Source organism: Mesoplodon densirostris, chromosome 11, assembly GCF_025265405.1.
Source record: "Mesoplodon densirostris isolate mMesDen1 chromosome 11, mMesDen1 primary haplotype, whole genome shotgun sequence".
Lineage (NCBI taxonomy): Eukaryota > Metazoa > Chordata > Mammalia > Artiodactyla > Ziphiidae > Mesoplodon > Mesoplodon densirostris.
Window position 1 is genome coordinate 79,440,930 of NC_082671.1, and position 14,716 is coordinate 79,455,645.

The 14,716-nt window shown below is 37.8% G+C and overlaps 1 pseudogene; it reads right to left on the reverse strand.

Moving 5' to 3' along the window:
* Positions 1-14,716, reverse strand: part of LOC132499578 (uncharacterized) — a 65,223-nt pseudogene that overhangs the window by 24,363 nt on the left and 26,144 nt on the right.

The window sequence follows — 14,716 nt, forward strand, 5'->3', positions numbered from 1 at the left end:
GATGCACCATAGATGAGGACAAAATTGTGATACACATCTATTTTTTTTTTACTCAGTCACCTCTCTCAATATACTTTATACCTTCTTATCTTTCTTCCAATGAGTGAACTTTCCAAAGCATCTCAGGCCCATCAACTTTATAAGCTTTTCTGTTTTCTTAGGAGACATCATCACTTAATGTGGTGAACATGAGAGAGATAATGCATAACATGTTGAAATAATGAGATGCAATTATATTAGACCAGCTGAGATTCAGCTGTAACATACTTGTGAGTGTTCTCTCACCTATAATCACATGTGACTTAAGCGATTTTGCTGGCATACATATACTGATGCTTTTTTCAGGGGAGGTAAATATTTGAGTAATGAGAGTTTAGACAATGAGGGATTCCTAATCAAAGGAGAAGCAGGTCTTGGGAGGTAACGGTAGTAAGGTACAGACCCATGATTTACAATGTTCGAGTCCTTTTTACACGCCATGCGTATGAAAAATGGTTAAACTTGCTATATCAGGCTTTAGGTAGAGTCTAATGAATTTGGAAAGCACAGGGTTGCTCTGCTCCAAGGTTAGAAAGGGGCGGTGCAGACAACTGGAACTCCTGTGTCCAGGTATCAATCCCCAAACATCCAAACTTGAGTGGGGTGAGTAATCATGGGTTTTTATCACGAAGTACACACTTTATTGCCTCCATTTTACAGGTAAGAAAAAAAGAGGTAAGACGGCTAATGAACAGCAGAGGCTGGTGGGAAAAGAAGGTGTGTAAGGCCCCAAGACTGTGCACTGAATGCCAGACATCCCCCCTGAGAACTCCGTACATAACTCTAACTCCAATCAGTTCATAAACATTAGATACCTAAGCCAGTGTTACTTAAACTTGAGTGATGGAAAGCATCCTTGAAGGCAGGGGTGGGCTAATTTCTCTGTAAAGGGACAAATAGTAAGGATTTTAGGTTTTGTGGGCTAGACATTCTCTGCTGCACCTACTCTAACTTTGTATTTGAAAAGTAACCACAGACAATATGTAAACAAATGGGCGTGGCTGAGCTCAATAAAACTGAATTTACAGAAGCAGGTGGGGAGCTGATTTAGCCTGTGGGCCATAGTTTGCTGACTTCTGTAAGGGAAAAATATTTTCTCTGATACCCACAGATTTCTTTTAGGATCCTCAGAATCTACGGCATTGAGTTCTAAAAATTTTGACTTGAGACAATTCTTACCTCATGAATCTACTTTTGATTTGCCAATGACAAGATGATATTTTTCCTTACAACCAGTGAAATGGTTTTGTTCAAGGTTATCCTTGAAATGAAGGAAGCAAAAATTCTCTTGTACCTCAAGGATTCCCAGCGTCTCTCTTACTACAGTTGGAGAAGTACTGTCCTGAGTGATTTCCCTCTTCCCACTTTCCTGCAGCTGGATGGGAGAGAGGGGGGTGCGGATACACAGACCAAGCCTGGTTTTTGTTACTATTGGGAGGCACGAGGCTTGAGATCTGTACCACAGAGAACAGTCCACCAAGGGGAGAATCAGAGAATTTTCCATAGTTTTCTGACCTGCGTCACTCCCGGCCCTCATCAGAATTGAGGAGTTCTGATGACTGTCAGGTATTGGATGCTAAGGACGGAGCTTTTAAAAGGAAGAAGAATTACTCTCCTGACAGGGCGAAGGAGTTAAATTAAAAATCAGACAGAAGCAGTACCCCAGCCTCATCCTTTACAATTGCCCCCTAATGCCCCTTGCTGCGCCTCTTGCTGTCCTTGCTAACTCATGCCCTTCCCACTCAACAAGGGCGATACTGATAATCCTGTACCACCCCTTCTGTAAATACCTTTCAGGCTGTGGGTATCACCCTATCTGGTTCCAGGCCTCTGATACCCTCCTTTCCCTATTTCTGCTTCCACTCTTCCAGCTTCATATCTAACTCTGCCCTAGCTTAGAAAAATAAGCGCTCAATAAATGGTTACTGTCATTATGGGAATGCCTCAAAAGCATTCAAGACTCCAAACCCCTTGGGTGGTAAAGCAAGACTTCCTTAATCACATGTTCCATCCCCTTGGACTTTAAATTCCATGGCTCTTTTCCCATCCCTTTTCCCTTCCCCACTCATTTGTCTTAAGACATTATTAATGTCATATCACTCTTTGATCAGGGTAGGACTTTTCACTATTTTGTGCCCTAGGGTAGGCTGCTTCAGGGTAGAATGCCAGTCCCAACCCTCCCGCCATTTTTCACTTGGCCAATCCCTACTCATTCTTTAAGACACATCTCATGTATTGACTCCTCTCTGGAGTCTTCCCTGGCTTCCTGAGCCAAAAGTGTTTACTGCTTCTGGTGTTCCCAATGCACTCTGTTCATACTCTTATCCTAGCACCTTCTACATTATATTGCAAGTCATCAGTTTACTGTGAATTTCAAGAGGGCAGTGATGTGTCTTGTTCATCTTTGTGTTTCCCAGGTCCTAGTGCCTAGTAATACAGAGCAGTCAGTAAGGATTGCTTGATCAAATGAATGGATATCTTGATCGCTGTGACAATGTCGATGTGGAAACTCTGTTAATGACCCAAGACCAAATACTCCAATATTTATCTTGGAACTTATTCCTCAGACCATTATTCAGAAGAATCTTTTTCTGTGGCACTCCAAGACCTTCCTTCATTCATCCATACTTCTTTCAACTCTTTGGAACTCTGACAAGACTAGGGTTGCTCAGGGCATACTATCTCCTCTTCCAAGAGAAACGTTTTCTTGGCCTCTCATAGATTCCTCAGGGATGCCTTCTCAAGAGCTATAAAATGCTCTGATAACAGATACCAGATTCATAATCAGCCAGTTACTCTGCTCAGTATATTTATTTGTGGCAGCCATCATTCAGGCTGTCCTGTTTTCACAGTTTCTTCCCTAGTCCTCACTAGTACTTGTGTGTATGTGTGTGTCTGTGTGTGTGTGTGTTCATTATCATTTGATAGCACTGCTAGATTTCTACCTTGGAAAGTCAAAACACAAAGATGAACTCTATATACTCTAAGTAGTTCAATCACTGCTGAAGAATTATTTACTCCTCCCCACCTCCCCACAAAAACATACAAAATAAATAAGCGAAACATCGCTGCCTGCTTTAGTTTTAAAATATTTCTAACTTTTGGGACTTCCCTGGTGACGCAGTGGTTAAGAATCCACCTACCAGTGCAGGGGAGACAGGTTTGAGCCCTGGTCTGGGAAGATCCCACATGCCGTGGAATAACTAAGCCCTAGCGCCACAACAACTGAGCTTGCGCTCTAGAGCCCGTGAGCTACAACTACTGAAGCCCCCGCACCTAGAGCCCATGCTCCGCAACAAGAGAAGCCACCGCAATGAGAAGCCTGTGCACCACAACGAAGAGTAGCCCCCGCTCGCCACAACTAGAGAAAGCCCCCGTGCAGCAACAAAGACCCAATGCAAGCAAAAATAAATAAATAAATTTATTAAAAATAAATAAATTAATTAAATGTTTCTAACTGGTCTAGCTGACCTCTTATCTAAGTAAGGATTTATGAGGCACCTAGCATTTTGGTACCCCAGGCACACAGAACTATTTATTTCATCTCTTTCTTGCCAAAGAAACTGTATATCTACTACTAGTTTGGCAACACACATCCACAACAATGGGCTTTTTACATACAGGCATAGAGTCAAATACTATTTCTGATCTGCACTTTCAAAGCTACTCCCACGGAAGGGGCCAAAACACATGAGAGGACAAAGAGATGATAATGAAATCAGACAATTAAACTTCTCACCTCCTATCAAACCCCATGATTAGATGTGATTTCAAATTTTGGCATTCCCTATCAAGGAGAAACTCATTAGAATATTAGATTCATCCATTTTTAAAGGCATATTTATTGAGCACCTCCTTTGTGCCAGGCATGCTAGAGGCACTGGAATACAAAATTAAATGAGAACATCAAAATCCTTGAGAAGTCCTCAAGGAAAAACAGTCGGAACAACAGCCCAGGCAAGAGACACTTACAACCTCCTGGGGCAAGTGCTATAGTCAAAGGAGGCTCAGGCTACCACAGAAAGGCGGCCCGTGCCTGCATCCCCAAGTAGGTCAGGAAAAACTGGGAGGGGAGGGTGAGGAAAGAAACTTGATTTTGTACTACAGCAAAATGACCAGAAATGTGGTTGGGATCAGTACAAGGGGGGAGGATATATTTGCTCACAATGACAGGAATAAAGTCACTGCTGGTAGCTTTTCCATCTCCTCAAGACTTTGCTCAAATGTTACTTCTTAAATGAGTCCTCCCATAACCACCATACTTAATTCTAAAATTCTGCCTCACCCACACTCCTGAACTCCTGTTACCCCGCTCCACATTTTTTTTAAATTTTATAAAATACTTTTCACTTTCTGCTGTACAATATAACTTGATTTAATGTTATGTTTAATGCCTCTCCCATGCCTTCCTGTCAATCCACAGCCAGAAGTTCCACAAAGACAGGGGTGTATTTTCATTCCACAATATATTCCAAGTACCTAGAACAGTGCATGGCACAAGAAGGCATTCAATAATGAACTTTAGAGATGCAACTCATTGAAAGAGCATAAGGGTCTGATGCTTCACTTTGAGTGAAACTTTTTAAAATACTAGTGTTGTTCCTTAGACTAGCAACCACCCATTGTCATACAACTGAGGAATTCCAGAAAATAAAAAATTGTCCCATGAAGAGCAACTGTGCACGCCCCTCTTGTCAAAAATAACAATAAAGGCCTTCCTAGATGGGATGTGTGACGTCTCTGTTTTTGTCTTATACCCTACAGAAAATTTGACCCCTCATCAAGTTTACATATTAAAAAATATTTCAAAAGTGTCCACCTTCTCCATCCCAGATGCCACAACCCAGGTTTAGGTCATCACCATTTCTTAGTAACACCAATAAGCAGGTCATAAGTGCTTATTCTGGCTCCAACCTTGCCTACATCCAATCCATTCTCTGGTCTGAAGCAAGAGGGACCATTCTAAGGCACAAATCTGTTTCTGCTTAAAAACTTCAAGCATTCCCATTCTCCTTATGATAAAGACCAAATTCTGAAATATGGGCTATGAAGAGCTGATTCATAGCCACTGGCTTGTGAGAGCTGATTGTGTATACCTCTTCCCAATTCTGTAATTAGTAGAGTCACGTGGGTAGATTGAAATTCGCCATGCTGGGAGTATGTTTGCCACGTGGAAATTGGCAAATGGTAGAAATCAGGGCTTTTTAATCCAAAAAGCAGTTTGTTAAACAGTATACCACTGGACAAACACCAATATCCTTTTTTTAAAATATGGCTAGATTTGATGTGTTAATATTTTTGTTGAGGATTTTTGCACCTATGTTCATAAGGGATGTTGATCTATAATTCTCTTGCTGTCTTTGTCTAATCTTGGTATTAGAGTAATATTGGCCACATGAAATGAGTTGACAAGTGTTGCATTATCTTCAGTTTTCTGGAAAAGTTTGTATAAAATTGGGATTATCTCCTCCTGAGATGTATGGTAAAATTTGCTAGTGAAACCATCTGGCCTGGAATTTTCTTTGCTGGAAGGCTTTTAATTACAAATTCAATTTTTAAAAATAGACTTATTCATATTTTATATTTCTTCTTGTATGAGTTTTGGCAGTTTGTGCTTTTTCAAGAAATTAGTCCATTTTATCTAAGTTGTCAAAATTATTTTTTTGTAGTATCCTATCTATCTATCTATCTATTTATTTATTTATTTATTTATTTAATTTAGCTGCGTTGGGTCTTACTTGCAGCACACACGCTCTTCATTGAGGCACATGGGCTTCTCTCTAATTGTGGTGTGTGGACTCCAGAGTGCATGGGCTCAGTAGCTGCAGTGCATGGGCTTAGTTGCCCTGCAGCATGGGGGATCTTAGTTCCCTGACCAGGGATCGGACCTGCATCCCCTGCATTGGAAGGTGGATTCTTTACCACTGGACCACCAGGGAAGTCCCTAAGTTGTCAAATTTAATGGCATAGCATTCTTATTATCTTTTTAATGCCTGTAGGGTCTGTAGTGATATCCTCCTTTATGCTTGATGTTGGTAATTTGTGTCTCTTCTCTCTTATTTATTTTTTAATTTTCTTGGTTATTCTAGTTAGAGGTTTACCAAATATGTCAACTTTTTTAAGAAAAAAATTTGTTTCATTTATTTTTCTATTTTTCCAATTTTATTAATTTCTGCTCTTTATAATTTCCTTAATTTTTCTTTGAGTTTAATTTGCTCTTCAATTTTAGTTGCTTAATGTACAAGCTTAGATTATTGAATGAAAAGTGGTATTTTCTAACATGCACATTTAATACTATAAATTCCGCTAAAAGCACTATCTTCAGCAGCATTCCACAAATTTTGTTGTGTTTTCATTTTCACTCAGCTCAAAAATATTTTCTAATTTCCTCTGAGGCTTCTACTTCAACCCACAAGTTATTTAGAAGTGTGTCTTGAATTTCAAAATATTTATGAATTTTCTAGGTATCTTTATGTAGTTGGTTTCTAGTTTATTTATGGTCACAGTACACACTCTGGGTGATTACAATTCTTTTAAATGTGTTAATTTGTTGTTTTCCTTCTTATGGCCCAGAATATTTTCTCTTTTGGTGAGTGTTCCATGTGCACTTGAAAACAATGTGTTTTCCACTCTTGTTGGGACTGTTCTATTAATGTCAGTCAAGTCAAGTTGTTTGATAGTGTTGTTCAAACTGATTTTCTTTCCAATTGTTTTATCTATTATTGATAAAAGAATGTGAATTTTTCTATTTCTTCTTTTAGTTCTATCAGTTTTTGCTTCATGTATCTTAAAGCTCTGTTACTTGGTGTATGGACACTTAGTATTGTTATGGCTTTTTGGTGAATTGACCCTTTTCCATTATGTAAGGTTTCTCTTTGCTTCTAGTAATTTTCTTTATTCTAAAGTCTACTTTGTCTACTTAATATAGTCACTCTAGCTTTCTTTTTATCAGTGTTTGCATAGTATATATTCTCTATCCTTTTACTTTTAATCTATCTACTCATTATATTTAAAGTAAATTTTGTATAGGTAGCATAAGTGTGACTTTATTTTTAAATCCAACTCTATTCTTTAATTGATTTAGATTTCATGCAATTATTGATATGGTTGGATTTTTATTATTTGTTTTTGTTAGCCCCCTCTAGTTTTTTTTTTTTTGTTGTTGTTGTTCTGTTCCTTCTTTCCTGCCTTTTTAAAATTTAAATATTTTTTATTGTTTTATTTTAATTTCTCTATTGCCTTCCTGGATATATCTCTTTATTTTATTATTTTTTTAGTGGTTGTTCTAGAGATGACAATATTCATGCATAACCTTTCACAGTATACTTAGAGTTAATATTTTACCACTTCAAATAAAACATATAAGCCTTACAACCAAATAGATCCTGTTAGTCTCCTCTTTCCCATATAGTTGTCATATGTATTATATCTATGTATATTGAAAAATCCCATCAGACAATGTTATAAATTTTCCTTTCAACAGTCATACAAATTTTTCAAGAATTTTAAGGTGAGGGGAAAAAATCTATTATATTTACTCAGCTATTTGCCATTTCTGTTGCTCTTTCTTCATTCTTGAAATTTCAAGTTTCTAGTAAAATTTTTTTCTTCAGCCAGAAGAACTTACTTTACCGTTTATTTTAGAGTAGGTCTGATGGTAACAAATTCTCTCAGTTTTCCTTCATCTGAGAAGGCTTTTATTTTATTTTCATTCCTGAAGGATATTTTTGCTGGATATTGAATCCTGGGTTGATAGTTCTTTTCTTTCAGCACTTTAAAGATACTGTTCCATTCTCTTCAAGTCACTCTGGTTTCTGATGAAAATTTCATGGTTATTTGACCTGTTGTTCTCCTAACCTTTGTATATTAAAGCCATTGAATTTTGGGGTAGTTTGTTACACAGCAATAGAAAGATACTCAAACTCTATAATCCACACTGAACTTCATTTAGTTCTTTGAAAGCCCTTCACTTTCTTCTGGGATTTTGCACATGTGGTTCCTCCTTCATGAGAACTATGCCATCACACATGTTCACATTCCATTGCACACTCCCAAATGAGACATATTACCTCCTCATCTTTCAGTTTTTGGGGTTTCTTCCTCCAAAAGTAGCTTCCTTGACTCTTCCCTGCTTTACAAGTCTAGATTAAGAGGCCCTATTACACATTTCAATAACAAACTGTGCTTTCCATATCATAGATTTTAAAGTAAAATAAAACATGTATTGAGCACTCACTACATACTAGACCTTGTTCTAAATGTTTTGTAAGAGTCTATGAAACAATCCTGTTATTGCCTCTCTTTTCCCAATGAGGAAACTAAAGAACAGAATGGCTAATTTACCTGCCCATAATCACAGAGTGCAGTTAATTAGTGGTTGAGCCAGGATTTGACCCAGACAATCTGGCTTCAGAGCCATGTCCTCAACCACTATTTTAAGCTGCTTTCAAGTTACCTCACTGTATTATAATAACCTTTATACTGTTCTGTATAGCCAACAAGACTTTAAGATTTGTAAAGAAAAGAACTATATCTATCTTGCTCATTTTTAGTATCTTTAATGCTTAGCCTAATCCATGAAACTAGATGGCAATCAATAAATATTTATCAACTGCATAGCATCAAAACACTGTTGTTTTATTTCTCATGTTACGTGTGTGTGTGTTGCCTCTATATTTTGAGATTCTAGAGGTCAAGGATCTTCAATTTTCATGTATTTAGCTCTAGATTCACAAACCTGAAATATGATAGATTCTCAATAAATATTTTGAGCACATGACTGTTCAGTGAAGAGAAAATATATAGGGCAGAGTTAAAATGTCTTATGGAACAAAAAAGGTGCAGAGGCTCTACTTAGAGAAGCCAGGAACTCAACATCAGTAGAACATAAATAATGGTAAGTGCAGAAAAATAAGGACCAAGTCTTCTGGAATCACTTTTCTATCAAAGGTTATAAAACTCACCAGTTATCCAAGTAATGGGTTATAAATTAGAATATACCATTTTTGGCCTACTAAATTATCAAACTGGAATTAATAACATACAATGGTAGTAAGGGTATAGTGAAATAATGTTAGCATTATCATGCTTGTGGAGATTTAAATCAGTATATTTGTTTCAATAGTCATCAAAAATATTTATATAATGGAGACCCTAATTTCTCTTATAGGAATCTATTCCTAAAGAAATAAGGGGAAATATGGGCAAAAATTTAGGTGTCTATGTTAGTAAAAAATGGTTAAAAAAATCAGAATCAACCAAAATAATATAGCCATTAAATTTTTGTTTAGAAAGATATGGAGACATGCTTACCATATATATGCATACAAAAAAAAAGGTCTGAGAGAAAATATTTCAAAATGTCAACAGTGATTAACTCTGGGTGATGGAATTATAAGTGATTTGAATTTTTATTTTTATACTTCCCTGTATTTTTCAATTTTTCAACCATTGGCATGTATTTTTCTTTAATCAGATAAAAACAATAAATGTTACCAAAAAACTGCAAACTAACTTTGCAGCTGACCACAAGGCCCATCATAAATAAACAAGCTGGAGCAAGCCATTTCAAGAAAACAGACGTAATAACTGACAGGGTGGTGGGAAAGCATACAAGCCAAAGGCCCTTCTCCTTCAGCAAAGTAAAAATTATGTTGCTAAAGACACCATGGGAAAGCAGTACAAGCATCAAGGAACACAAGGATCCAAGACTTGTTGGATGGAGAACATATAGGTTTACATCTGCCTATTAAATATTTCTTGGAGGAAACTTTAAAGCAAATAAATCCCAGCACTCCAGTGGTCTAAGTGAACTGCCAATCCACAGCCAGAGCCAATTCAAGCTTTGAACCCTTGATTTGAAGGTTCTTAGTGAGAAGAGAATTGGAGACCTAAAACTTTAATTCATAGCCCACCCCTCTTCATGTGCACTCTGGTTGACTAGCACTCTGCTGAGGGCCTGCTTGGATGATAGTTTCAGGCTGTTGACCTCCTTCCCCTATGCCCTGATTGTGTCTTGTCACCAGACGTTTAGGAAATGATGCAAGCACTCTCTCTAGTTCTCCATCCTTGCCTTTGAATTGTCCTGCAAGAAAATAACATATTTCCATACATCAAAGCCTGGTGCATAAAGAAAAGTCAGGGTTTCATATCTTCTTGAGTCTGTACAGAAAACTGACTATGACAAGGATATGTTTCTTCACAGCTACATTGTAAGAGCAGTGTCTAATATGTTAGTCAATTAGACACTAGACATTTAGACGCCTTTACTTTCTCATGGGGCTGAGCCTGGTTTGGGTCAATACTTTATCCAAGTGATGGAAGATGATCCATAAATACAGAATGATTAATTGATTGATTGATTGACTGACTGATGACTTTCCATTTTCCACAGATAGGATGACATATGCATTCACTGCACTGGAGTTGTCATTCCTCCTCCAATACCATCAGTGGACCTCAAAATTTATTCACAGAACTCTTTCTGAAATGCAAAGCTTCCCAAACAGTGCTCCAAGTAGACACTACCAATGAATTTGCACACAGACCGAAGTCTATTTGCCATCCATTCTACAGGATAAAGTCTAAGCTCCTTAGGCCCCAACAATCTGTTCAAAGTATGTTTCCCATTACACGACCACATGTCTCCTGCTTATATGACCAACCCCAAGCAATCACCACACTGTCTTGCTTCTCAGTCCCCAGTTCAAATCACTATCTTCTTTTCTATACTCAGCAATGTGCTTATAGATCAGTTGTAGTATTTATTTAATTCAATCTTGGAGTCTTAGTCTTACTCATGATAACCTTCACCTTTGAAAATCAGAATTCTTTTCTTTAACATTGAAAACTTTCATGGATTCCCTTATTATAGGAAGACAGGGACTATATCCATTTTAACCACATTTGTAACTCCAGTAACCAACAAAGTGCCTGTCCACATGGTAGATGCTTGGTAAATATCTATTAAATGAGCAAATGAAATACATTAATTGAAAAATTTATAATAACCGAAAGCTACTATGAATTGGTATTTTCTCACAAATTTGCATTTCAGAAATTACGTAAATATCTACATATCTTTTAAATAAAAATAGGCAGATTTGAAATAATAATAAACTTTCTCTTTAGGGGAAGGTTCTGGTTATTAAAATATTTAAGAGTTAAAGGTATCTATGTTATTCAGCAATTACTAACACCTAAAGACTTTGAAGACAATAAAACAGACTTAATACTAAAGTTCGACTGAACATAACTTCAATTTTCTTTGATGATTCAGAAGGTACTTCATGACCAAGCAATACCCTAGGGCCATAATTATGTATCAATTACACTTCCCAGCAATAACGGTTAATAGAAATTTCTGGTAGTTAAATGCCAGATTAACAAGCTGTTCCTGCCTTTAGAGTCCATGTATACACAGACTCTGCCAGCCCCAGGCTGAATGAAGTATTTCTTGATTCTACTGCTTTTAGAGTTTTCCCAGTAGAGTAATTCAAAGTCTAATTGCATTTGGGGGAATTTCAATTGGTCTTCAACATGGCCAGTTTCTACGCCCACTTCCAAAAAATAAGATGTCATTTATTAAGTGTATTACAATTGGCACTGTATAGCAATCCCAGGCACTACTTTGTGTGACTATGTGTGACTTTAAAAAAGTCACTAACTTCTCTCTTGTGTGGTTCTCTTATTTTTTAAAATTTTAAATTCTTTATTATTGCTATTATAATTCTCACTATCATAATTATCCCCTTATCTTTAAATAGGGATAATTATAGTATCTACCTCAGATTATTATTGGAGGGGTTACACACATTGAAAACTCTTGTCAGATGGTAGTTGCTCAAATAGGCTATAACTATTATTATTGTGATGTTGCTTATTCTGTCTACCATTGAATAAAACTCTTGACAAAAAAAAATCATCTCCTACCCATCCAGAAACCCTTATTGATTCATTCAATTTATTCAGCATTTATTTTGAGAGTGCACTGTGCTCCAGTCTATGAATCAGGCATCAGAAAAATAAAGACAAAAGAGTCTTAGTATCTCCTCTAAAGGAGCTACAGTCTAATGGGATAGACAGACATATAACCAGGACAGTTCTAAAACAATGTGGTGTGTGCACACCCTCTAACTGGATTGACTAGTCTCAGGGAGGACTTTCTTTAGAAATGATACCAGTGTAAGTTCTTAACAATAAGAGAGGGGGCAAATGGGAGGGGGTGGAAGAGGGGGATGATGAGCATTTACTGCGAAGACAGCATTTCAGATAGAAAGAACCCTTAAAAAAACCAGAGAGGCAAGAAAGAGCATAGCTTTATTTGGGGAGGATGGGGACTTCAGATGGTTTGGAATTGCTGGAATATAAAGAACAAGGCAAGGAGTAGTAAGAGATACAATGGAGGTGTAGGCAAGGACTAGACCACAGTAGATCATGAGCCCCTGAAGGCTTTAAAGCCAACAGACACGGGAATCAGAAGTGGCGCCTCCCACTACATCACTGTCAGAGTTCTCCCGTTCTTTAACAGGGTTCTCAGGACAGTATAAGGTTGAACTATGGCAGTTTGCCTAGGGCAGGGGGCATAGAAAACTGTTTACTCCTGAAGTTATGAGGCCAGTGGTAAGTCTTTGGAAGTGGTGAATTTGGGTTAAAATTCTCAAGAATGGAAGATTCCAGAAATGTCCATTTGACCTGGACTGTCTCTCTTTCCCCAGTGAAGCACAAAAGCTGGTCAGACAAATAAGCATGTGTAGTGAGTCTCTATATCTTTGAAGAAGTCCAGAAGAAAACCCTTGCTTCATGGAAGCTGTGTGTGAAGGCCTGGCCTTAGTCTACCCATCTAAGTTAAAAGTCACCAGAGTCTCCTCTGGGTTTAGGCCATAGTTAGTGGAAAGCCAGGGGTCGGCACTTACAGACCAGCAAGGGTGTTATGCTTATAGGTGCCTCCTAGACCCATGACCCATGACTTGTAGCCTTGTATTCCAAGAAGTTTAGCATCCCCACAGCTCAGCCAACTTTGGACATAAATGTCCCAAAATCAGCAAATAAATGCTGTACTGTGGCCAAGGCAACAGCAGCTACTTCTGAGAATATAATGGGGTAAAGAAGGGACACAGAATGCTTTGCTAAATTCTCTTTCTACAGGAAACTGGAATAAAAGTGAGTTAAAACTCCAACACTGGGCTTTTATGGTTAATAACCCTTAACAAAAGATATATATATATATATATATCCCTTGTACTTATGCAAAATAATGTGGAGAATTTGTGGAGTTCTTGATCTAGATGATTACAGCCAAAAAAAATTTTTTAACATATCCACCTAAAACGTTTGGGGGGCTTCCCTGGTGGCACACTGGTTGAGAGTCCGCCTGCCGATGCAGGGGACACAGGTTCGTGCCCCGGTCGGGGAAGATCCCACATGCCGCAGACTGGCTGGGCCCATGAGCCATGGCCGCTGAGCCTGTGCGTCCGGAGCCTGTGCTCCACAACGGGAGTGGCCACAATAGTGAGAGGCCTGCATACCACAAAAAAAAAAAATAATAATAATAATAATAATAAATAAAATGTTTGGATAATTGAGGAGAAACATCATGTATTTTCTGAATTATCTGAAACGCTCCACTTCAGTGGACTGTATAGACACAATTCTGAATTAATTTATCCAAGAAATGCTGCTTTGAGAAAAAAGATTGACATTGGAAGGGAGGGATGGGCCTCCTCAATAAAGTCCAAGATTGTTTTTAGAGAAGATTCAGAAAAATCAAGAGGAAAGGAAGGGGTGATATGAAATGCTTTTAACTTTACTGTCATTCTTGAGTACTTACAGATCCCCCCATCTCCATGAAGTAGAAACACACTCCTTCAAATTCAAATCAGACTACCTGAATGATCACATTTAAGTCCTATTTAATGTGGAAAAATGTGAGCCATGCATCTGCCAGAACATCAATAATGAATTTGGTCACTTGGGCCTGGAGAAGGAAAGTCATCCAAAATTGAACAAGGATGGAGTCTTTGAAGGTGGCCATGATGGAGCTAGTCAGTGTGTTAACAATCTTAGAAGCATTTCTCTAGAAGAAGCCAAGGCACAAATGGATTTGAATTTTCAGAGAACAGATCATCCAAATGAGTGACATCAGCCCAAAGATTAAGGATTAAAGCCAGTATGTTAACCATTCTTCTCCTCCTTCTCAGTGTCCTGGGTCATTCAACTATCCCAACATTTAAGTAAAATTTCAAAGCATCAAGAACATACATCATCTATGGACAGCTTCCCAGGCACTGGGGAGGTATCATGCTAGTCCAAATTATCTGGTTTTCTTGTATCTCTTCCATACTTAAACTGCCCAAGTAGTATACTCACCCATGCACAGACATATACACCAGATAATACTATTATAATTCTTTTGAAGCATGTTAATGGATTATACCAAAGTATAACACTATTTTTTGTCACCCAAAGTCTATAGGAACAGTCAGATTAGCCCTTCATGTGCCTGGCAGCTCCACAATTCTCCTCGTACCAAATCTCAATACTAATAATATTAATATACTAAATAATATTAACTGACCTTCTAATTGTCTCCTGTGGTTAAGATTCTCCAACCATACTGGAAGTTCCTGGAAAGCAGAGGCTGGAGTTCTACCTTTGTTTTTTTCCTCTATAGCAAAGT